Raw genomic sequence first — 26,936 nt, forward strand, 5'->3', positions numbered from 1 at the left:
GGTGCATTGTAAGCATAAGGTAGGACAAGCCTGACAAGGTTGGCATGTCCTGATAGTGAATTACAGCCATATTCGTTTTTCACTATTGTAAGGTAACCTGCTCTCCATCAGTTAGAATGGGCTGCCAGGATTATTAATGTCATAATCCTAGCGGGCTCGGGGAGCATGGTGCAATGTCGAGTTTGGTATCCCTGAACTCAGGGTTTAATAACGCATCCGTTTGGGTGGATGGTTTTTAGACTCTGTGTTTGAAAATAGCACTTTTAGAAAGTAGCTATTTTCTTGTCTAACTGTCTACCGGTCTCTGCTGGTTCTGGTGTGCGTGTGACAGGAGCTGGATGGCTCCAGAGGTCTGAATGAGTCAGTGTGGGGTGAGTGGGGCATTTGCATTGAGAGTAGGGGAAGAGTACCTCCTGATAGACTGCCCTGCCTGATACAATGGTGGCTCCGCCCCCCTGCCAGGCGACTGATGACTCTGCGCCTGCCAGGGACTTTCCTGGCCCCCCTCCTGCCGGGCAACTGATGGCCCTGCCCCTGCCAGTGACAATGCTGGCTCCGCTCCTGCTGGGCGGCTGAAGACTCTGCCCTGCACAGTGAATAGGCCAGGTGCCTAGGCCTGGCAACACCCACAACAAACCCAGGATGGGGGGAAATTTCCCTGCATGGACAAAGGGATCAAAGCCAAAAAGGGGTATAAGAGAAGGACCACTGAACCAAGAATTTAGATCACTTCTGACAAGAAAACCTGAACCACGGACAAGAAGCCTGCTGATCCAAGGACTGCCTACCCCTTCTGCCAGAGTGCTGTTTGATGGGAGAATCCTGCAGTTGCTTCTTTATCTTTGCCAAGGAACCAGGAGAGAGGAACTGAGTGTGTACTCTCAAACTTGCTAAGAAAATCTCCAAGGGCTGGAAGAAGTGCCAGCCTCCTGTTGAAGTCACAGGGTCAAAGGACTTCATTTATTTGCTAAAAGTGCTTGTTGCTGGAACCTGAAATCCAGCACCTCTGAAGAATCCAGCAATCTCGACGCCGACGGACGTCGCCGAATCCAGCTCGACATCGTGAGTAACGGCTCCATTGTCCCGCACCTTCGACGCCGGCCGCCGGGCCCGATCGACGCCAGTAGCGACGCCAGTGAGTAGCGAGTTCGGCTCCAGCTCCAAGTGACCCTGTGTCGACGCCGCCGCTGATCGCATCGACGCCGAGCCCTCTCGACGCCGGGAGCGCTGCTCACTCTTGCAACATCGACATCGACGACGCCGTATCCTGCTTCATCCCGTGAGCGCTGCTCCCGCCTGACTTCGGTCGACGCCGCTGCAGATCGCCCCGACTCCGAGGCCCCATCGACGGCGAAGACGCGACGCCGGACATCTCGACGCCGCTGATCATCGAGTGCTTCACTTTTCCAAGGTACTGTGTCGTTGGGGTCTGTGTGACTCCGGGCTCGATGTAGCGCTCCTCGCGGTCGACGCCGAACCTTTGGATTAACTTTGCCTCGACGTCGTGTGACTCCAGTGTGGGTTACATTGTTGCCAAGAACTGTGTTTTAAAGAAGAAGAGTTGTTTTTGTTACCAAAGACTTTGTGCTAAGAAGAAACCGTGCTTGAACTATTATTTTTCCTTCCAAGAGTATTTATTAAGATTGTGGTATATTTTTGTCGTTATTTGGTCTTGTGCTAAGCCTTATATTAACATTCTTATTTTTATAATACTACTGTGTCGTGTCCATTTGTAGTGTATTCACTTTATTACTGTAAGTGGTCATAAATGCTTAACGCACTGCCTCTGAGATAAGCCTGTCTGCTTTGCCAAGCTACCAAGGGGGTGAGCAGGGGTTATCTAAGTGTGTGATCCCCTTGCCCTGACTAGAAGAGGTGTGTCCCTATTTGTCAGAAGTGTATACCTCTGCCAACTAGAGACAGCCGCTTCTAACATAGATCCTCCCACCTCTTTTGACAATGAATGCTGAGCAGCTTGTAGACCCCCAGAGTCCTCACCTTCTTGGCGATGGCCTTCCAAATTGTCTATTTCTGATAGGCCTTGACCTGTATGGATACAAGAAAAAGAATTGTTTTGTGGCTTTTTGTTTGTCTAAATTGATGCAACACAATTTCACAATCACAAGCATTAGTCAAATATTACTACACAATATAAATATTTTTTCATTCTGTCAAAATAAAACAAAACATAATACTTCTGTTGTAACCTGTTGACAACCCTTATCCCTTGTCATGTCTGAAATTCACTAACTCAGGCCTTGGACATCATATAGGCCAATGGGCTCCAACGTTTTCTGTGATCAGGGCTACTTCTGATCAGTGAAAAACAATTGTGAAATAATGAAGGCCAAATAGCTAGTGTATTTTAACCACACACACCCATGCCCAGCTACATTGCCTTGAAGCCTAATGCCCATAGAGCCATAGGCTATGGTTTGAAATAAATACTATGACTAAGGGCACCAGGAAAGTGCTGCCATGTGTGACAGTGAGAGCATGGTCTTTGGAGATATATGAACAAGTGTCTGTATGAAGCGGATATATTTGTACGGGTGCCTGAGAGCCTGTGTCTTATGGACTTGCTGCACAGGACATACTATTCGCCATACGTGGCACCATTACATAAATGACGCAAAAATAACATTTTATGTTCTTTTTAATTTGAAGAAATTAAATTTCAGAGAAATATTCTACAAAACACCGTATATCATGGAACATTTTTCTGCACTTTGAATTTTGCACATGTAAAAAAGCGCTTTATTTTTCCTTTATACTTTTGACACAGTGTATACTGCGCATTGGGAGTAAGGGGCCTGCTGTCTGAAATGCAACACTTTGAAATTGGATGAAAATTTAAATGAAGTGTTAACTCAATAATTAAGGTAACTCTCAATTTTATTTTTCATCCATTTAAAAGCATTCAGAAGCGTCATTTTGTTCACAGCTTCAATTTCGAGTTAACAAGTAATTATTTTTAAGAGTCAAATAACTCAGTGCTTCAGTTGTTCACCTCTGTGACTCAGTCCCACCCTGGCCCACACATTTGATTGATCATTGCTCATTGTCTGGCCCTGTTATCTGCAGTCTGATAATCATGGTGTCAAATAAAAGCAGCCTTCCCTTAACTCTGAAAGGAAAGTATGACCTTGTGCTCATTTGAAAATGAACTCAAGTCTGTGAGCTACTCTGCAGGGAGCTACTGGTAGTTCCCAATCAACTGGTTGGAAACACCTGATCTAGGCTGAGTGATTTGTGGGATAATACACATAGCATACATCATTTTTATTTGGTATGTAAAAAATGATACATGAGTACCATTGTAAAACAATATAATGTGTTTTCTTATTTTACATGATGTGAACTTTCTACATTTTACATAGATACATATCAAAATACACACCAAATAAAATGCAGGGCTTAAATCACACAACATATACAAATGTTGTTATTTTCTCTAATCATTAAGATTGAAGTTACCTCCACAGTCACCGATCCAACAGTCGCAGAGACCTCTAACACAGATAAATTCCCTGATGCTCCCAGGTAAAATGTAGAAAAATCACATAAGAGCTTAAAACCATGTGCCAACCTGTTTTGATCCCAGAATCCCCTAAACCAGTTAACTTTAAAACCTTACGGAAAAAAAACCTCTGGTTCACAGAGGAGGAATCTGATGCAGTTGTCCCCAGTGTTAGAGTTTTACTATTTTATTAATTGAGAATGCTAAAGCAGGAATCCTTCCTATTAAGCTGTTTTGCTGAAACAGAAACATTGGTCTTTGTAAAAAGCTATGATATTCAATCAGTATATATCTTCTTTCACACAGGGGCCCTGCCCAAGGGTAAAATTCCATTCAGTGATCATAGCTGATCTAGTCCTGGAAAATTGTGATGATTTTTTCTGCAGAGAAATAGATGTTATACTAGCTGAGCAACCCCAGAACATGCTCATGGTTCACCCCTCAGAAGATCTCACAGATTTGACCATTGAACTAAAAAGAGGGGATTGAATGCAGAGAGCACAAAACATGGTAGTTACCCTGAAAACCTCATGTAGGCTGGTGACAATTCTGCATGCGGAAAAACTTTCTCCAGATGCCTTTGTTGAGAAAGCTTTGAACTGGCTGGCAAAACCATTGAATTTTTGCAAGTCGCTATCCCAAAGATTTGGGAAAGGGAGTGTAAACATTACCTTCTTATATATTACAGGAAATAAAATGTTAAACCTAAACGTGAATCTCCTTGCCAGTGCAAGAGATGAAATGTTTTGCATCCAGGAGACATGAGTAGTCTAGGCATTCATACATATACATTTTTTACAATCATTTCACCAGCTACTCCTTTTAGCAGTGGCCATAGCAGTGGTGGAATCTCGATTTTACTAAGGATGTAGCAGAACTGGTCATACACCCCCTTATCACGTGCCTCTAATGTAGTTCTAGGCATGGAATGTGTAGGACAGCGATAGCATTCAAGAGAAGTGTAAACAATCCTGCTGTTTATTGTCTATATACCTGCAAATAACAACTAGCTGGCCAAAAAGCTGTTTGCCAATATCACCCACATTGATAAGGAGAAGAAGTCGCTCGTCTTAATTGTGGCGAAGCTTAACGCCAAAATATCTAACTCAGCAGGAGAAGAGTTCAAGGATTCAGAGAAACTGGAAGCCATGAACATTCCTGGTCCATCTTTTCTGGAAACAAATAAGATTGACACCTGTGGGAGAAATCTATTAAAATTCCAGGGCAAAAATGATGGTATCATCACCAATGGTAAAACTGCCAATAACATACAAGTCAACAATACATATGAGGTTACTCATATGGGTCAATCCTCGATTACTTGGCATTATTGTCCGACCTAAGAGTTATCAACCTTGTGTTGATTGATCACAATATAATTTCTTTCAATACAGATATATTACTTTGAAGAATCTTCCATGTGGAATAACCAAGGGACCCACCTGGCGATGGTTAATAGGAAGAAAGGGTGTTTTTTTGGGATAAGAACAACCTAGCTGTTATGCAGACTCTCCTCATTAAGGCAGTCGAGTTGGTAAAGTGTATCTCCCCCAATCTATTACCTTGATTTTCACAGTGAATAGGAATATTTTCCGGGCAGAAAGAAAGTAGATTCTGGTCTAACAATGGTAAGTTCTTCATGAAGCATGACCCCACCGGCAATGAATCTTTGACCCTTAGAAGTATCATGAGGGTTGTAAATCAGTTGACAAGATCCCAATATTTATTTCATTTGTCTGGAATGGACACATTTATCAAGAAGGTAAATAAAATAAAGACACAGACATAGAGATAGATTTATAATCAATAAGAACATAAATGGATAGCCCGGAGGGAAGCTGTGGTCTCAAATAACAGTTCAAATTTCCGGTCTAAAATTATGGAAGCCTGCAAAGCTAGAACGGCAGCCAAGTCATCCCCAATCAGCAGCACTGATGGGGCCTAAACATCCAGGCTTGTATGCTCAAAACAGTGAAGACCCTGAAGTAATTCATCATATAGCACTAAAGTCTGATACTTCCGACATGGTCAATGGGCCCCCCACTGCATGAATGATTAAATTACACATCACAAAAAGCCAGATGCTCCAGTGCAGTGGGCCCAGAAGGGGTTCCACTTTCAGTTTAAATAAGGAGCCCTGTCTTTGGCCTAATTACTTATCTCCAATCTTCAAGCACTGCTATGAGCACTCTGAGGTCACACTATCATGGAGTTGAAGCAGCATCCTTCCCCTATATTAGAAGGGGGAGAGATCTCATCCAAGTAATTATCTACAATTGGACAGATACTTGCAAAAAGTATTTTAGTCCATTTACAAAGTTGGGTTTACTACAAAATGATGTACCCTGGGGAACAGACAGGCTTCAAACAAAATGTGCCATACTTGGCGATATTGCAATTATTTAAGCAATTACTGAAAAATACCTACGGACAAGAAGGCAATTTGTACATGCAGCTTTCACTGACTTCTCCACTTCATTTGAGTGGGTTGCAGTCCCACTCTTTAGAAGAAATGTGTATCTCTTTGCATACCCCAATGTTTGTTGCATCTAATAGCACTGCCCACCTTAACTTGATGTAAAGTACTGCTGGGAGGAAACCAAGGTCTTTCCACAAAAGTGTATGCAAGTAATGCGATAACACAGGGGGGCTTGCTAGCCCCCGTTCTGTTTTCTCTGTGTGTTCCTGATTACTTTTTTTGTCAAAATTATTTTTATTCAACATGAGCGTTAAGCAAGGCGCATTACAATAAAGAGGAAAGCACACTCCCCACAGTTGTTAAACAAGCTAGGGGCCCGATGTAGGTCGGTCGGTAACGGCCGAAAATCGGTATTTTCGGCCTTTACCGATCGGTAAATAGGTGATTGGCATGTAGGGGGCTTTATTTTACCGAATCAGTAAAATTACCGATTCGGTAATTTTACCGATTCGGTAAAATAATAAATCTGTAAATTTACAGAATCTGAGCCACCCATATGTGGGTGGGACTCTTCAGAGTCCCAGGAGCCTTACCAAATCGGTATTTTACCATCAAATAAATTTGATGGTAAAATACCGATTCCGGTGTGCATGCACACCTGTGCCATATGACAGGCAGACCTGCCCTTAGGGCAGGTATGCCTGCCACATGGCACCCGAGCCTCTTTTGGGGGTGCCAGAGGGTGTCAAAGTGACACCCCCTGCACCCTTGTGTCAGTCGGTATTTACCGATTCGGTAAATACCGAATCGGTAATGCCCATTCATTCCTATGGGCTTCAAAGCCCATAGGAATGAATGGGCATTACCGGTCGGTATTTACAGAATCGGTAAATACAGATTTTTTTCCGATTCGGTAAAAGGAACATCTGGATGCTCCTACATGTCCCCCCTTCTCATTTACCGATTCTTATTTACCGAATCGGTAAAATTCGGTAAATAAAAATCGGTAAATGAGTCCTACCTACATCGGGCCCCTAATGACGGTACAGATTCTTCTTATGGGGGACCCGTTATCGTTAGCCTGGTTCTAGTTACAAGTCATCCCTACTAGTCCTGTGTGTTGAGCCTCTTCGGTCGTGGATCTTTATAACCCCTACCCAACTATCCCGCACCCCACAACTCCCCCCACCCAAACAACGGAAAACAATGACGGTGGCCGCTAAGTGGTGCGTACACTGGCTGCGCAGCATGATGTGTGAGTCTGAAAGCATATTGTGTGATTCCGAGATCGAGTCAGGTTTCAATGGAGGGGAATACCCTCCACGCACCTGGGATTATCAGTGGATGTGTACTTTTTTAATGCGGATGCCCTTTTTTTGCAAAGTTTTTTTTAATAACCATATACAGTACTTCTAATATTAATTAAATAAGTGTTTGCTGTTTTATTCTACCTCAATGTTATTGTTTTCTAAGTTTTTCTTTTCACAAAGACCATTATTATAAGAAGTTTGGAACAATTTTCCATGGAGATGGATACTGCTCTGGGACTGTCGGAGTAGCCTCTGCAGCCCCAGGTCACCTCCAAGGACCTGCCGTAAGTTGCTAAGTGCTCGACGAAGAGAGTGAATAGCAATGAAGAAGGAAAGATGCTACTAATAAACCCAAAATGTATAATGCCTGTGGTTATTCCCTATTGAAGATCCTTTTTCTCGCAACCGCTGGATTTTAGTGTACAATATACAGTCCAGAATCAGAGAATTCCCTGAGAAGCATAATTTATGTGGAACCATTTTTTTGTGTAGCCGAGAATAGATGTCACATAAATGATCAAAAAAATCGAAATTTTTTCACAAAAATGGCAACATGTAAACTTTGTGTCGCAACGTCTTTTATTGAACTTTTATAGGTTGCAATTAAAATGTGTGCAACAGGGAAACACTAGGTTAGGTTTTAGGAAACTAAAGTACGCTTACCTGAACATACGGTTTTCCAGGCCCTGCTCTAATATCTGGCAGTAAGCTAATGAAACAATTAGTATCATCAGCTAATTTATTCATTTTTGTGAGAATACACCTTCTCCAGAAACTCTCTGAAAAAGCATATGTTGACTGTAAGAAAAAAGTGGTGAACACTAATATCTTAATCTCCATAAAATGTAAAATTCTGTGTATTATCAATGCTCATAATCATAGCACTACATTATTACTAAATATGGTTGTAGCATTTGTAAGAAAATCACGTGCATGAAACACAGTTAATCAGTTTTCTATTTTATGAATACAGGATTGTATGATAAAATACTAAGTGATTCCTATACTAAATCTAGTTTCCAATGGCTGTGTTGCTACACAGTTTTCAGTTCTATTTGACTGTATCAAAACCCAAACATTATTTCAATGGAGTGTTTTTGTGTTTTCCGTGAAGATATAATACATTATTCATGTAATCATTACTCAGAGGAGTGAATCTCTAACTTTGAGTATTTTGTTAAAACAACATGTGATTTAAAGTTTGTTGCTGATTATTGTGTAATCAGCAACGAACTGTGCTTAGAGGAGATTCTCCTTTGGTATTTTCTGACAATTGAAATTGTGCAAAGAACTGAAATGTATGGCATTTATTAGTCTGTGTCTATACAAGATGGCATTAATGCCAAAACACATATATTTAACTATGCCAGTGAAAATAAGCGTGGTGTAGGTGGAGCAAGTGTAGCAATAAACACAAGTTCACAAACTAATGCCTTTATTTTCATAGCCAAAGTACAGCTGCATATATCCTAGACCACCTTGACATCTGCAGTAAGGCTGGAAAGTGCATTTTGGTATGTTGCATGAGATATAGGCCCGGGTACATGTAGCGTAGGCTCACATAATGTTTGCGTATACATTCTGGTGCAGCATGCTTAGTTCTCTAGATACAGTCTCCTGCAGGTAAGCGCGGTGGGGCACCTCGGGAGTATGTCGACAGACGACGGAATAGGGTTTCTTTATTTATTTTCCCTATTATGTAATCTGTCAACATCCGCCCCGCCCTGCCCCGCCCCGCTAAACTGCAGGAGCCGCGCTGCAGGCTAAGATATCATTATAGTTTGTTTAGCTAAAAAATGTGTCCTCGGATGGGTAGAAAATGTCAATTTTCTGGTGCACACTGTGTTTCCGAGTATGTCAGCTTAAATAGAGCTAGAGGTGAAGAGGACTTTGGGTCATACTAGCAAGAACATCGTTAAAATTATTGTAGTTTTAGCGGCAGGAAACTGACGCTAAAACGGCGATAATGGGCTTGCTAATATGCCTTATAGAATTCCAATAGATGCCCAGGTTAGATGTCCTGTACATCTAACCTGGGCTTCTATTTGAATTCTATAACGCATTATCTCCATGTTAGCACCAGTTTCCTGACGCTAAAACGACGATAATTTTAACGAGGTTCTTGCTAATATGCCCCTTTGTGTTTTCGTCCTTTAAGAAGATGGAGGAAAATTATCATTCTGTTTATGTCTACCTACACCTCTTTGAACAGAAAGCTTAGTTCAGAATCTTGTGTAATGATGCACGAACCATACAATAGCTGACTCCTCTTCGTTCTATTGGACACCATGCTTGAAAAAAAGATATCCTGTACTGGTGAGGGGCAGGTTAGACACGTAGACCAGTGGCCGGTAGGGGATGTAGAACTCAGATTTCAGACTTTGGGCCAAAAGCACACTAAGCTCTGTGGAGAGGCATTACATTACTTGGCATACTTTCAAAATGTACCTAATCATGTTGTTTGACAGCTGGTTGTAATTAAGGTAAAAATTAATAGAATGGAATGTGTGATGAAATAAGATTGGGACATATTTAATCTTTGCTCTAATATATGTAATTACTGCTAAGCTGTTTATAAGACAATCATTCTAACGCACATGATTTGTACACCAACTAATCACATTGTAAAAAGCCAAGCATTCTGTGTGCTTATTGCTTTTGGGATTCTGGTGAGACTTTATGTATAGCTTCTGTGGATGAGAGATTTTCTTACGTTGCCTTCTACCACTCCCTTTTGCTAGAACCTAACTCAGTAGAGGCAATATAAGAGACTGCAGCCATTTTGCCTTTTCGCCAGTTGTATTTTCCTTTTGAAACTCAGGGGGTCTAGATGTCTGACCCCAAAAAACTAGGGCTAACAAATCATTCATAACCTTAGGATCATCCCTCTCCTCGATCTTTGCCGCTTACACTCTAGGTCTGTGCCATTATATTGTCCTCTTGTTCTCGTTAAATCATTTTTTTCTCACAACTAATGCATTTGTAAAAACAGAATGGCATAACCCGTATTTACAGATGCATAGAGAGTAATATACTATTTAATAATGATTATGGAAGGGGTAGTACATCATGGCATGGCTTTTCACCACATTCAACAATGGTAATAAATACCATATTATACTCTGCACAACTGCATACTTATATATATTATATAGTTTGAATAAGTGTAGGAATAAAAACAGATTTACACATGTAATAATACAGTGTGAAGGATAAATATTATATCCACAGTATATCATGCCTGCATTAAAAAAAACAAATGTGATTGTCTCACAGTTTGTATTTTAGAATCAGTTTATGATGGAAAACTACTCACAAGACTAGGTTATACTGTTTTTATTTCCCTCCATGGAACTAACCACTTGTGCTCTAGTTAAATATGTGTTCATAACTGCCGTCTATTTAAAAATAGAATGACATGACCCACCTATGCATAAGGGCAAGTCTTAATATACTTTTCGTGACGATTGTTGAGGGAAATGATAGTTCCTATGAAATACAAAAATATTTCACAGCTGATTTCGAATATGGGTTCCCCTATTATAATGACTGCCTTCAAACTCTCCACAGTCCTTTACAATTGTCTGTTGTTCAATCAAGTTTCAATTTATCAAAACCTAAAAATTCAAATTCCAATCAGAGCCCATTGTTTGCTAGACCTTACAGAGAAGGGTTTTGCTTTACCCGAGGAGCTGGCACCGGCAGACTGATTTGAGAGTTTTGCAAAAGGGAAGCATTTTTGTGGAACAAAAAATCTGCATACTTTTCAGGTGTTTATAGGGAATATTTGTTAGTTTCCAAAATCAGTATCTCTGCATTTGTACATGAGAGTACAAAACAGGTGCAAATTTACACATTTTATTTCTTAATATTATACAATTTCTCTTTATAGATAGCATGGCTTGTTATTTGCCCCTTTGGCATTCTAGGAGCAATGAGAGGAATGCTTGTAGTGCAGAAAAGGTTGTGAGCGAGTTACAATTATATGATAGAATCAGACATGTATTTTGCAGAGAATCTGTGACGGCAATCGGAACAGATATCATCCATCAATATTTTTCCTTATGGGGAACCGAAGTTGTTTGCAGTGGAACAAAGAGTGCTCCCGCAAGACAAAGAAAGGCATTCTTCACCTTTCACAAAAAAGCTTTTATTCTACTTCATGGCAAAATGTACATGATATCTCCATTTGCAACCAAAATGCAAACATACAAATTCAATAAGAAGTATATCACGCTGATGAACACTGAAGCCACCCAGACACACACACATATTAGCATTCTTCTTAGTTGACCATGAATACATCTCATCTTTAGTGAAAAGCAGGATGCAGAAGAACCACAGTACCACCAAGTCCTCATGCATCATCTTTCATCACTTGCATTTACAAAACTGTCAAGGTATCAAGACGCATATTTACAAGCCCCTTTCTCCACCACAACGTCACTTTTTCAGACGTTGAGGTGGGGATAACGCTGCCTTGTAAACAAGGCATCCTTTCATGCTACACTTGGTGTGAAAGGGGAGGGCAATGGGTGTTGGCATTTGACAGCAACACCCATTGATTTTGATGTTGCCCCCAATTTACAAGGGTGGTGTAAATAGAATGCAGTGCCAAAATTAAGACCAGGGCAAACCTGGTCTTAAACAGATAAATCAAGGACAAATGTTTTATTTCTACTCGTTTTTGCTGTTTCCATGTGTGCTGCTTTGTGCAACACACATAGAAACATCAAAACACAGTTGTCCCTTCCTGCACATAAAAAAATCATTAAAAAAAATGATATTTTGCAGATTCTATGTGTGCTGCATTAGGCAGCACACACAGAAGTTACAAAGTGCCATTGCTGATTGTTTATGTGCAGGAAGGGACTCCTTCCTGAACATAAAATATACTTTCTCTACAACATAAGCACCATTGCACTATGGTGCATGGGTGTCTGTGTTGGGGCTAGGCAACTTAATTAGCGCCAGTGCAGGGGGAAGCACAGGGCTGCACCATATTCTAGTAAATACGGTGCATCCTAGCATTTCAGAAGTGGTGGAGTGTGGCATTAAGCCAAGGAGGCTAACGCCATTCTCCACCACTTCTCTCGTACATCTGCCCCCAAAAGTTTCAATAGCTGTAGCCTGTAGAGTGGTGCGTTTTGTGTCTTCTGTACTCTACAATAACGTAGTGTGCACAATTTAAAATGGTGTGAACCTGCATCATCACTTGAGAAATTGAATGGGTGCTGTAAAGGGTATTCTTATTATGAGGAATTGGATTATTAGTTTGGGTGGATAGTAGTTCTGAGAAATTAAAAATCTGCACCCATGGAAGGTCTCTCAACAGCCAGATACTTTTGGCACCTTTGTCCGATGAAGATTCCTTCATTTGGACTTGGTCACTATTTTAGAGCTTGGATTCATCTGGTGGATAAGGATGCAAGCTGTAGCCGAACATGGCTCCATAAGGCCAAGTACCTTATCTGTGATGTCCCGCTAAAACAGATTTGCTGATGCATAAAACCTCTCAGTGGGAGCAGCCTGAATCTTTGGTCCAGCTCAATGTGCCTTCATCAGGTAGACTTGACAGATTTGTACTGGTTTTTCTGAGATCTTTAGAGCCAATAGGTTTCTAAGTCTCAGGTTTTTCAGGGTGATAGGAGGAGTACACTTTGACACAACCAAAGGTCCCAGGACCTAAGGAACAGAACGTGGGGGTCAAGACTCTCCAGCAGAAGCCACCAACAGGGTCAAGAGTAGTTCCAGTTGGAACTGGTCAGCTGGGATGTTCACAAAAAAGGCTTCTAGTAGAGTTTGCACCTGTGGCTTGACAGGACATCAGCCAACTGACCTTTAGATTCCACTTCTTTGGTATAGTACAAGTGGGAACAGGGGCAGCCTTTCAGGTCTCCTCACAGCTTTCAAAAGCATTTGCAGTCGCTTGTTTGTCTTCCACAGGTCCAGCAGTGATTTGAAGTTGATGACCAGGGGCGCCACATGTATGCCTGCCACTAGACTGTGGTTTTGGGTTACTCATGCCCCCTCCCTCACCAATAGGGTTAAATTTCCCAGGGGTAACCCTCTCAATTTTTGTAGCAGTTTTTGTGTGCTCTACTGCAAACAATCCCACAGTGCCCCTCTCAACCTTCATTCAACATGGCAGACACTTTCCTCCCCTTTGCAGAGCTCCTGTGCCCATCCAAGAAGTGTGGCCATGGAAATGAGTATCCCCTCCTCTGTAGTCATTTAAAACAGTTATGAGATTGATGCCTGGCTGACTCTAGGTTCACAGGAGGAGGCAGGCCCAGGTGTAAGTTACATTTGCCTATGATAAGGTAGGCCTCCATGAAGTTAATTAAGTTCCTCGGCAGAGCCCCAGATGGCCATTCTGTCATAGGAACAGAACATTTCCCCACATCCAAGCCATTTGTCTCAGATCTGGAAGCAGGCTCACACCTCATCAAAGGGCTCCTGGGATACAGTTGGACATTCATAGACATGGACTTGTAGATGTTTTAGGCAGGTAACAGGTGACTTCCTGAAAGTCCCTGTTCTAAACTATGTATTACAAATTCGACTTTACCCATGAATTTGCACATGAGAAATATTTTTAAAAGTCCACGAATGACCTTTGTAGTTTTTCCCTACGCAAAGTTAACAATATTACATTTAATGTGGTATTTCATTGCTTTCCTATGGAATAGCTAATATTTCTACAGTGGAAATAGTTTGAAATGCCTATTCACTGCTAGAACATGTTAACATTAAACTTTTACATGTCCTACTTTTAAATGCCATGCAACCTGCTTCATGGGCATTAAAACCATCTTTGACTCTCAAAATTGGCTATTTAAAAGGTTGAATTTGCAATATTAAACCTGTACATGCAGGCCACAGATGTAGGCCTGCAGTCAGGTTTGCACTGTCACTGTAGTGAGTGGTACAATGGGTTCTGTATTCCACTAATGCCATTTAACTTACAGGCCCTGGGTACATTCTGTGCCATACACAAGGGACTTGTAGGTAAGTTGGAGATGACAATACCAAAACCATCAGAATCAGTTAAAAGAAAACTTTGACTGATCATGCAAAAAAGAGGCACTTATGACTTATGAACATACATGTCAGAAATGTGCTCCCCTTTCTCTGAAGCTCATCACAGCTAACAACTTGTAGCATTAAAATCTTGACTGTTAAAGAACCCAGGTATTCAGTAACTGAAATGAAACTGAATGAGGTGAACTCGGAAGTCAGGCAGAGAGGCTGAGAGGCGGAAGTCAGGCCAGGCAGCGTCGGAGCCGCAGAGGCAGCAGAACGGAGCGGAGTGGGAGTGGTGTTACCGAGCGCCTTTGTTCACCGGATCACCGGGTCCACTGAAAACTGAAAGCTGCTGATACCCAAGCGGGCGCCCAATGCGGGGGTCTGAGCGGAGACCAGCCTAGAGTGAGCCTGGCCACAGGTCAAAGCTGTAGCGAGAGCAGCGTCCGCCATCGGGTGTGAAGTGAGGAGAGAGACTCCCGGGGGAAAAAAGGCTGCGGCTGCAGTCTAGGAGCAGGTGCAGTGCACCCGAGTGCCCACCCGCCCCGATAGGACCTTTTTTCACTTCTGCTTGTGCTTTTTGCTCCTGAAGCACAAGCTCCACGGCTTCAAAGGTGGGCTGCGGTGAGTGCTAAAGCTAGGATCAATGCCTAGAGGCTGCCCTCTCCGCCTTAAAATTGCCCACCATCACCACTACAAAAGAGGACCTTGCACCATAGCCAGCAGTAGCATCAGCCCCCTGAACCTTATAGTCACCAGCGCCGGCCAGGGGGTGAACATTCCTTCCAGCAGGTCCCAGAGAAAAGTTGGGCTGCTGGTTTAAACGCCAGCAGTTAGGCTACAGTGGTAGACCTTTTCAAATGAATGGATGGCATATAAAGAAAGTGACAAGAGGCATGTAACTTTCCATGGCATGGTTGTAGTTTCTACACTATATACTATGTACTTATAGGGGAATTAAATATGCCAATAAGGGATTAGAACATTTCTACATGTTTAGAGGATAGAGCTTAAAAACTGGCCATTGGAGAAATGGCTAGCTGGACACATGTCCAATTTAAATGGGTGGACGTGTAGTCTTTTTTTCAACTTTTTTTTTACCGTCTGGTGGTAAGAAACAGTAAAAACCTTCTATTACTCCCCCGGCATGGAAGAAGAATTCTATGGTGAGGGAGCATTCCATTTTACCTTAATAAAAAGAAAAGTTTTGGGATTTACTTTTTAATGAGAAAAAAAGAACACCGTTTTCTACAGGGCTGCTTTGTTCTGACGCAGCCCCGTAAAAAACAGTAAATGCATCGGCAGGAATTGCAGTGATGGCAGTTACTGCCAATGCCACCGTCTTGGAGGTCAATTATAAATATGGTGGGTGGCCTTACGTGACAGAGATGGTTGTAGCTGCCATGCGCAATCAGGCGGGCATCACAATCGGGGACACCTGGAAAAGAAATGGACAAAGGACTAGAGGAAAGAAGTGAAAGCGACCGTAACTTCAGAACACTGAAAACAGACTTCTCCTTTCAGGAAGAAGGGGCGGGCCAGAGAAGTTAAAAGGAAGACGGATTGGATGGGACAGGCTAAAGGTGTGGCACAGCGGCCAGAGCGGCTGACTGCGGATTGCGGGGCTCGTGGTTCCATTCTCGGCATCGGGTGCAGCTAAGCTCTGCATGATCTGATTATGGGCAATAGCTCACTTAAACTCTCCGACGGCGCCCAACGCCTTGAAACGCTTAATGGGTGATATGTTTGAGCTGTACAAATAGGATTTCAAGGAATATAAGGAAGGAGTTTGAGGTCCCTTCCGACAAAGAGGAATGGAGGCGAGGGACGGCAGAAGAGCGCAGTGACAGCAAGACAGAGACGTGCAGAAGAGCAGCATAAGTGCCAGTGAGGTCAGAAATCCAGAGGGATGCTCTGGAGATACTGAGAGTCAAGAAGTCACTGAGAGCTTGTCTGAAGAGTGGTGGATGCCTTAAGGTGTGACGCAGTTGCCTGCCACAACTCTGGAGAGTTATGGCTAGTGCGGTGAGTGGCTGTGACCTGAAACTCGCTGGCAAAGGGTGAAGAGGAGGAAATAAGCCAAGAGAAGGGTGACTAAATGTTTTGGTTGTAAACCTCATGAGCACCTATTATCTCACCTTTGGGGTGATAGTGAACATTGTGACAAATGTCCTACTGATGCTTTATGCTTAAGGGCCAGTCAGAGATTTCCTGTGGAGGGAACGAGAGGGAGTGGTACCCGCACATTAAGACACAGGTGTTTTGGTGACAGTGAACTTGGTTCTCAGAACCCTAATATAAAGCCCCTTCTTTGTACTTCTTTGTTCGTGGGTGCTGGGGGCAACATCCATCTCTGGGTCCTGGAAGAAAGAGGGGGAATAAATATCGCTACACCTGTCAAGAGTTCTACAGGACCCCCATTGACTCCACAAACTTATATTCAAAGATATCCATAAAATAATGAATTGTATATTTCTCTTTATGTACTCTTGGTCAGTAAACAGTCAAGGTTAAAAAACAAACAAAGCCTCAGAAGCCATATTTCCACCCCTTCCCTCCCAAAAGTGGTGTCAAAAGCACGATGGAAGGAAATGGAAAATATGATGATGACCAAGCTGAAGGACAACACCGATTGGAGAGAGAAAAGGAACGCTTCCGCACTGTGGCTACAGAGGATCAGGAGTGTTTTCAAAAACGATAACAGGCCAAGTGGAAAAACTGGATAAGGAGGCACAGTCGCAAGTTTCAACCATTGAGAGATTTTCAGGTGTGTTGGGACAACAAAGAGGTCACACAGCCATCCCCTCAGAGGTCTTAAAGAAATATGTTAAAGGAGAAGATCCAGGCTTCTTTTTAAAAAAAATTCAACACCTAGCCCAAGCATCAGCATGACCAGATGATAGATGGGGCCAGTATTTAGGACCCCTGCTTTCGGGCGATCTTCATACAATGTACCAGGCTGCTAATCTGCGAGCAAATACTCCATGTGTGGATATTAAGAAGATTATTCTGGAACGGTTAGGGGTTGATAGTGAGACTTACTGGATTAGGTTATGACTCATTAAGGAAGGCATTCATGAAACCCCAGAGCCCTGCATTAGAGGGCGATAGATATGACGGACAGGTGACTAAACCCAGCAAATACGACTAAGGAGTAAATTATGGAAATAACTTATCTGGAACAATTCCTAGCTTCTTTACACCCCTATATCCAAAGGTGGGTACATCAACTTAGTAATGTTAAACTAAAAACAGCGATAGAAATTGCTAGTAATTATAGTTGTGCTCAAGAATCCTCTAAAGTAAGAGAGGACAGTGGGTGGAGAGGTAAGAGTCTGGGCATACCAAGATTTGTGAAATCAAGAAACTCAAGGAAATCAGAGGTAGTACAGGCAGTGCAGGGGCTTGGTCCCCAGCCTATGCACCTTGAACCCCAGTGTTATAACTGTGGAGAAATGGGATACATTGGCCGGCTATGTCCCCAAAAGCAAGAACAAATGAAGACTGGAGTATTAAAATCCTCTTATTATACTTGTTGAAGGAAGATGGCGGGTTGATGCCGCCGCTGTGAACTAGCAACCCAGGCTGCTCCCAACCTTGACCCTGTCCTGGCTCTGGTTATCACCAACCTGCTCCGTGCCTCTTCTACTGGCTTGCTGGCTTCTCGAAAAGACTTTTGATGTGAAGCGCCGATGCTGAGTGCTTCTTGCTGATTGCTGCAATTCTGCCATGTACTTGCCTGGCTTGCGGATGTTTTGTGACGGGGCTTAAATTCTTATTGCGGCACCGCTTCTCCCAGAACACCTCCCCGGCTCTGACTAAGTATTAACCTGCTCTACATTGGCTTTTTTGAAGACTATTGGTGTCAAGCGCCGATGCTGAGCGCTGCCTGTCTCACAACTCTTGTGGTTTGCAGCACCTGGATAGGATTATGGCCCTGCAGCGCGGCCGAAACCAACGCGCTCCTGCCACAGTGCCTAGTAATGCTTCACCGGCACGGACGGTAGGGGCACTAAAGCTAATAAACCCACCGCCCCACGCATTGTCAGTGAAGTACGGGGAAGAATAATCGTATTGGGAGTCCAGTCAGGCAAGACGGCAGCCGCTAAACAGTCTTGTGTAACCCCTTCTGATCAGTCTGTGGCAGCAGCTCCATTGGAGGCAGTAGAGGTAGAACAGGTCAGAGGGCAGGAGAGAGACCGAGAAACTTCTGTATTCTGCTCTCCTTCTACTGATTTGAACACCAGCCCGACGACTTCAACAGCAATGCGAGGAAATAACTTGATGTTAAAAACTGCCTCTGCCTCTGATTGTTTACCAGTAGAGAGTATGCAGAAATCTTTAATGCATGAGATTGTAGTAACGACTATAGCTGAAGCCGCAGCTTTGACTCAGCCAAGTCTATCAAGTACGTTAAGTGCCGGCGATGTTATCTGCAACACATTAACTGTGAATCCTGAGGCGTTTGCTGCCATATGATCTTCTGCAGAAAGGTTAGAGGCTGTTAATATAACAACTGCCTCTATCCCAGATAGAATAATACATGGAGGAGAGGAAGTTGGGGAAGGTCAGGTTGCACATAGTGATTCTGGGGGAATAGATTTTAATGAAAATGCAACCTACGAAGCTTGGATCTGTCATATATCTGCGCCGTCCTTAGGACGGGATACTGCCCCAGCAGTAAACAATCTGTTGAATGCTGTCCCAGATTCTACTCATCCCCCTAACTACTCTTCTACCTCTGCCACTACACCTGCCTGATCCAGCACCTAAAGGTAGTAATCTTCCATCTAAAATGAAGTGTTCTGCTGATATAAACTAGAGGCAACTTGAAACTGATAATGACTGCAATAAGGGGGCAAAACTGAAGAAGAAGCAGAAGGTCAAGGAGCAGGCTATGCTACATTCTGTAGCGTTAAAAAAAATATCACCAGATGGCTGCGCTAAAAAAAAATGGCCCCCTCAGAAAATGGGTTTCTACCAAAGGGGACGTTAAAGCTATGATCTTAAGACTATATGGATCTTCTCCAAACAATTAAATGCAAGTACAAATACAGGAATCATCGGATTTGGAACCTGGCCCATGCCTGGGCTCTGGCTTAGGCCCTGCTAATGGCGCTTATGTTGGTGAAACACTTTCTGCTCATTTTGCAGGCAGTGCGGATGGCACTAAAAGGGACCCCACTAGACAAACTACCACTGCTCTTACTCATACTGCTTCTATAAATTCAAACGATCAAAGGCAAGACAGTAATGATGAACCTACTTTATCTGCTATCTTTCAGCTACTCCACGATCAGAGAACGGAGATGTTAAGCAGCCTTAGCCAAGCCAGAGCTGATAATAGTCTGATACAACAGGGATTATCAGAGGTAGTAACCAAAGTAACTGGAATTACTCAAAAAATAAGGGAATTGCAACAGCGCCTGGCGACCACGGAAGACAATGTCCCAGCGTCAGGTTCTATGATAGAGATAGATGAAACTGAAATTATGTCTCTTAAAAATAAGGTTGAGGACCTGGAAAACAGACAACGAAGGAGTAATTTACGGCTGTTTGGAATTCCTGAGGAAAAAAAGGGTGCGGATCCTAGAGCCTATGTAGTCCAGCTCTTTCAGAAATTTTTCCCAGATCTCCCTGACTGGGACTGGGACTCCCAAATCCAGCGGGCCCACAGCCCCCCTTTGTTCCTAAATCAAGAAGCACGAGCCAGCCGACAGCATCCTAGACCCCTGAATATTTATTTTGGGAACTTTTTGCTTAGGCAGGCGGTTTTCTTTTGAGCTCGACCTGGCTCATCCAACTCATATTCGTTCTCTGTGAGGTCAGATCTTTCTAAGGAAACGATGGAGCGTCGGTGGAATTTACGTCAGTTGATTGATCCCATGAAAGCCATGGGAGCGCAAGTATTTCTCCAAGAACCTGCAAGACTTAAAGCTATTCGTGGGGGCCATACTTGGTTTTTTCTTTCAGTCAATGAGGCGCAACTTGTTCTGAACCAATGGAAGTCTTCCAAACAACCAGCTTCCTAAGACTTCTTAAGATTTTATATCTACTGAATGTATATCTTTGATAATGTTTATGATAGTCTAAATGAGCCAATGTTATCATTATCATAGGCCTTAGTGGGGGGCGGAAACAATTTTCTTTTTGCAAATTACCTTAAAGAACTATACGGTGTGCTAGGGATGGAGCAGGTGGCTCTTGGGCTGATGCTAGTTTGCACTGGCTGTTAAGTCCATCGACAGCCTGGATGGGGGTGATTCTTTCCCGAAGGAACAGGGAGGAGAGGGAGGGTGGCCCTCCATGTAAGGCTAGCACTGTTCTGGTTGGGGCTTTGGGAGCTGGGGATGGGGGTTTTGGGGGCCAAATGGGAAAAATTGGAAGGAGTAAGCAGAAAGAATATGCTTGATTTAATACTTTATATTTGTAACAACATATACAGCAGGGAATGCTGTGAATGCTTGATGTATTCTATTATACTTAAAAATGATGTTAAAGGGACCACATCTCTCTGGCCATGCGGCCTTGCTATGATTCAAGTATCATAATAATGGGTATCATAAAATGTTTATGCTGGAACGTAGCTGGCTTGAACTCAGCAAGTAAGCGACAGCTGGTGCGGGCGGAAATTTGTAATTATAAGCCTCATACTGTTGCACTAGTCGAAACGCATCTGGCGCACAAAGATAGACATTTACTACTCAAAATCACCTGGTAGGGAGGAGGAAAATTATTTGTCCATTCAGTTTCCTTGTGTAAGTACTCAAAAATTCAAAAGAGAAGGGGGGGGGAATGGACAACTTATAACTGCGTTACCAAGGTTCTCTATCTTTCTTAAAAAAAAACTCATACACGCATTATATGAACAATGGCGGTATATCTTGGTTCTGCGCCTAGACTAATGCGTTATTGCATCATCATTGGGTTTTATTGTGTTGTATGAAAGCCTCAAGCCTGAGGCAACCACTGGAAGACGCAGTAGTGTCCAGAGATAGATGTTAAACCACACACAGGTACGAAGTGGGTAAAAAACACACTCATCCAAAATGAAAAAACTTTAATTAAGGTGTGGACGAGGAGTGTTATTAAAAAAGAATTTTTTTTTTGTCCTCATAGCCACCATGAAACTATATGCCAAAACGGATTAGCCAATGAACATCTGTCTCAGTTTATCCAAACTGGTAGAGATAAAAACGGACAAGGTGGGGGCCAAACATCCCTCAGCTGTCACAGACCACACCGATAGGCAGAGACCAAGTCTAAGTCAGAATGGCACCCAACACGGGCCGGGCTAGGACCAGGCAACGACTGTGCAGATGGTGTGTGCCAAAGGACCCCATGGTAGTGTAATCATCGGACCCGGGGAAAAACAAAAAAAAAAAAACCCCGGGTAGTTCATTACATCCATGAGAGCATATACCAAAAGGCCCTTTTACTCTGGTTACCAGACCTAGCAAGGTCCATCCGCGAAGTCTGCAAGAGAGAGGTTTGCCAGTCACTGAAGGAGGGAGGTAAAGGGTCTTTCCATCTTCTGCAAATCTCCCTTCTTGCAAGCAGTACTGCGTAGAACACCAAACTCTTAGCTGAAATCTGAAGTCCATCTAAAAGGCCAAATATCACCAAAGGCAAATTTATGGTTATCTTAAACCCCAACGATGTTGTAAGAGTGTCCCCAATGGCTGCCCAGAAAGTGCCTAATCGGGGACACTCGAAAAACATATGGGCGTCTGATGCAGCGATAAGCCCACACTTAGCGCATGAAACTGAGTTTCCCTCGGTGAATTTAGACAACCTAAGTGGAGAATAGTAAGCCCTATGAAGGGTATAAAGATAATTTCTATGCAGCCAAGACGGCTTCACAATGTTCCATAGAAGCTCAATAGAGGCAGCCCAAAGATCTTGTCAATTGTGGCCGGTGATTAAAGAGCCCCATAACAAGTCAGGTAAGCTAAAGTCCCCATCCGTTTCCTCGAGTATAAGTTTATACCATTGAGAGACCTCTCTTTTTGCTGGCTCACTATTCACTAAATTGGTAATAAGGAGGCTATAGCCACCAAGAACAAGTTTATTCCCTCTATGGGCTTGAGTCCAGCTGGCTATTTGCAGGTATTTAAATCGTGAGAGATTGGGGCCAATCTTAGTTCAAAGGTGTTCCCATGAGAGTAGGTCCCCATCAAAAAATAGGTCTCCCCAAACTTCCAAACCTGCATCTCTCAAGGGTGCCGCTAAGGTATCTCCTAGCCAAGCCGGGCTTTCAGGCAACCCCCATAATGGTGCTTTATCACAAAAATACTCCTGTTTTACGGATTTTGTTACATCTGCCCACATTTTTGCGAGCCCTTGTAAGACCTTCAATTTAATTTTTTTAAAGAACTTCGTTTTACCGAATTTAAACAGAAAACCAGGGTAACCAAGACCTTCACCACCCAACATAGCAGAAAACATTAAGCCCAACCAGTGATCAGTTGGGTTTTGAACAGCATTCTGGTATGAGAGAGCTGGAAGGCCCATGCATATAGTTCTAAATCAGGGGCCGCCAAGCCCCCCTTGTCCCTTCGCCTCCTGAGTTTCTTCCATGCTATTCTTGGCAAGTGATTATTCCAAATAAAAGATGAAATGTCTGACTGAAATTTAACTAAATATTGGTCAAAATATAAGGGAATAGTGTTAAATAAAAAGAATATTTTGGGTAAAATCGACATTTTAATCAAGTTAATCCTCCCAATTAAAGAAAGAGGGAGGTGAGACCATGATTGCAAAAGCTTACGGCACTCCTTTACTACAGCTAAAAGATTAACTTGGGAGATTTTGTTGATATCTTTTACGATATTCAAGCCCAAATACCGCAATGATGAGCCTGCCTGTACACCGATGACGCTCTCCTCGTCGTTCCAAACCATCATCTCGGTCTTAGCTGTATTTATCTCATACCCAGATATTTGACCGAAAGCGAAGGCTATTCTTAGAATTGCTGGAAGTGCAGAGCTAACATCCGAGGTGAAAATAAGCACATCATCAGCATACAGGGCAACTTTTTTCTCCCACCCTCTGTATGAAGAAGGTTTAATAATACCCTCATCTCTCAGTTGTTGTGCGAAGGGTTCAATGTAAATATCAAAAAGTAAGGGTGAGAGCGGGCAGCCCTGGCGTGTCCCCCTTGAAATGGTAAATGGGTCTGAGAGCTCTCCGTTAACTAATAAACGCGCAGTTGGGCTACGATACAGTAGGCTGACTGTCCGGCGAGACCCTGCTCCCACGCCGAACTTGGCCAAGGCCTCCGACAGGTACATCCAGTTAACCCTGTCGAAGGCCTTGGTTGCATCCAACGTGAGAGCAGGCAACGGAAGATTCGCAGCCGAAGCCATATCTATGGCTCCTATCAGATCGTAAGTTAATTCATGAAGATTTCGGCCTTTCACGAAACCTTTTTGGTCAGGGTGAAGAACCAAGGGTGCAATCGAGGCCAGCCTAGTTGCCAGTGTGGTGGTGAAGTTCTTATAGTCCACATTTAAAATTGAGATTGGCCTATAAGATCCACAAGCATCCCTTGTTTTTTTTTGGAAACGATATATTGACGACGTAATAATGCTCTGGAAAGATAACAGCACAAACCTGGACATATTTATTGAGTGGTTAAATCAGAGAGATCAATGCTATAGTTTACTATCACAGCAAACAAACACAGTTTGGACTTCTTGGATATTACAATCTTTGTGGAGAATGGACAGATAGAAACAAAAACTTACTATAAACCTACGGCGAAAAATAGCCTGCTGTCCTATAAAAGTTTCCACCCGAAGCCCTTGAGAGACAATCTACCTTACAGCCAATTTTTAAGGCTTAAAAGGAATTGTAGTAAGACACAAGATTACACCGAGCAAGCAAGAGACTTGAGTTTGTAACTACAGAAAGGAGATTACCGAATTAAAACAATACGGAAATGCCAAAAAAGAGCAAAGTACCAACCAAGGGAATGCCTACATAAAACCACAATGAAGGAACCAGTGAAGGATCTAGTGACATGTGTAACAACATACAGTCCAGCGTCATATGCAGTGAAGAAAATTGTGAACAAGAATTGGAGAATTAAATTAAACTGGCCAAAACCTAGATTCGCAAATAAACGAACAAGGAATATCAAGGACATGCTTGTCCATACAAGACCGCAACAAAAACACAAGATTGAAATAACAAGAAACGTGGTTATGGCCCCCATAACACGACATTACCCGTGCGGAACCTGTTTGGTCTGCAAACTTACAACAGTCTCAAGAACACTAAACTTGTCAGATACTTTAGTCTGGACACAACGACAGCACACAAATTGTAATTCGACACATGTTATTTATATGATCCTATGCCCCTGTGGCAAGAAATATATCGGAATGACCTGCAGGAAAGTCAAAATAAGGATTGGGGAACATAAGAGCAATATCAAAACAAAGAAAAGCACAACTAAAATGAGTACTCATTTTCTAAAACAACAACACAAAGCAGAAGATCTGTGGTGGACAGTAATAGAGATGTTACAGAACAAAACATACAATGCAGAAAAAGTGTTGTTCGAAAAAGAACAAAGATGGGTGGGCCGTTTGAAAACGAACATAGCTTAATGATGAGGTACCCTGGCACCAATTCTAAACAAAAATCTCAAATCTTCAAAAAACGATGACATCCACACCATCCCATACATAATGAAAGGATTCGCAACTTTATTTTACACCAGTTGCGAATACACCGTGAACAAAACTATGGAGCGTGAGACATCTTCATTGACAATCCCTTTTGCTAAAAGTAATCCCTTTAACAAAGGCACCTGTTTATTATCATCCCATACACTATGAAAGGAGCAGCAACTTTATTAACACTAGTTGCGAATTCCCCATGCACATAACTATGGAGCGTGAGGCATCCCTATTGACAATCTCTTACATTAGGAATTTAACTGACAAGAGTGAATCCACAACAATTGTTAATAATATTCATCCCGAAAGTACAAAGTATTTCTTCCATTTCTACTCTTTGTATTTCCTTAATGACCCAAAATATTATTAATGATATTCTGAGAATACACTTTTAACTATGCACCGATTAGTATTTGGTGTTTCCTGATGACACAATGATGTTTTTTCATGAGTTGCATTTGGTTTGAAACTAGAAGGGACTCGAATGTAGAAAGGCTCCAAAACGTCCCATTAGTCCTTCTTTTGTGCTCATGCCGCAACCACAACATAAATGAGGAAGCAGGAAGTGTTCCTCACTTCCGGGGGCAGAGTCAGCACAAGAAGGCTATACGCTACTAGCGGGTAAGATCTACTCCAGCCTACACAAGCGAAATAAACCCTGGGACACGTGAGTAAACCTAACTAACGAATGCGTCTCCCCCTTTACTACAGCTTCGGAATAATTATTCCGCCCTCCCGATGAAGCGCGCATAAAAGGCATGAGAGGTAAGAAGAGAACTGTAACTGGAATTCTTTTGATTCGCGATGCTTCCAATTGAGTATTATTGGGAAGCAATTGCACAGATAATCGAAGACCGAGCAAATATGTCTTATTTAATCATGGGCGACCTGAATGGAAAAATTTCTAATGTCGAGATCGCAAAATGGGCTAAACTCTACGAAGAAGAATCGCTGGAATTATCTATCCCAATATTCCCCAAAGGAAAAGCTTCAGACAAGAGAGGAAAATTGCTATTAGCATGTTTGCCAAACCTAAATGGGACAATTCTGAATGGCAACGTGGACGGAGACATACCGGCGTCTTTTACAAGACGAGGAAAAGGAACTTTATCAATTATTGACTATATAATCTGTGGCATGGAGCTAGTGGACACAGTTTCATATTTGAGTATCAACTTTTCAGATGAAAGCGACCATGCTCTCTTACATTTAAATACTGGTTGGTTGGTTAATCCCTCCTCGACAAACCGAATCATGTTCCATAAAAGTAATATTGAAATTAACAACATCCAGAGACGGATCTTTTGGAACTCGGCGACCCTGGACAATATCACCGAAATGATTATACATAGTCAACTTTTAACTAGCATACATTCTGGTGACCAAATAACAAACTTTGAAAGTATTATCAACAATCTCAAGAGAGCTCTCTTAGATAGGATAAGACAAGACAAAAATAGAAATTACAAGAAGAACAACAAGAATATAACCAGGAGAACTTTGACTTCGAAAATGCTCAACAAACTTATCCGAGGTCAATACTTGAAATTTTCACCTGTAATTCAACAAGAAATTAACAAACTAAAAAATCAATTGAGAAGAGAGAAGAATAGCCAAAAAAGAATGTTGCAGGACAAAAATTGGGTTGATATCCAAGTAGCGGCTAAAAAATACAATCAAAGAAAATATTGGTCCCTAATTGCCAAAATGACAGGAACAAAAGAGAAACTACATGCTATACCAGTTCCACCGCAGGAATGGGAAATCTATCTAACCGACCTATACAAGGTAAATCTAATCAAACCAGACAGAAAAGCCACTGATATTATTATTATGGAAAATAAAACTATTCAGATAGCAAATACTACAGCATTTTCCATAGAAATGCATATCAGAAAAGCAAGAAGTACCGCCGCGTCAGGTCCTGACCAAATACCCATTAAGGTCTTGCAGTCAGATCCTAAAGAATGGAG

This window comes from Lissotriton helveticus, chromosome 5_1, assembly GCF_964261635.1.
Source record: "Lissotriton helveticus chromosome 5_1, aLisHel1.1, whole genome shotgun sequence".
Taxonomy (NCBI): domain Eukaryota; kingdom Metazoa; phylum Chordata; class Amphibia; order Caudata; family Salamandridae; genus Lissotriton; species Lissotriton helveticus.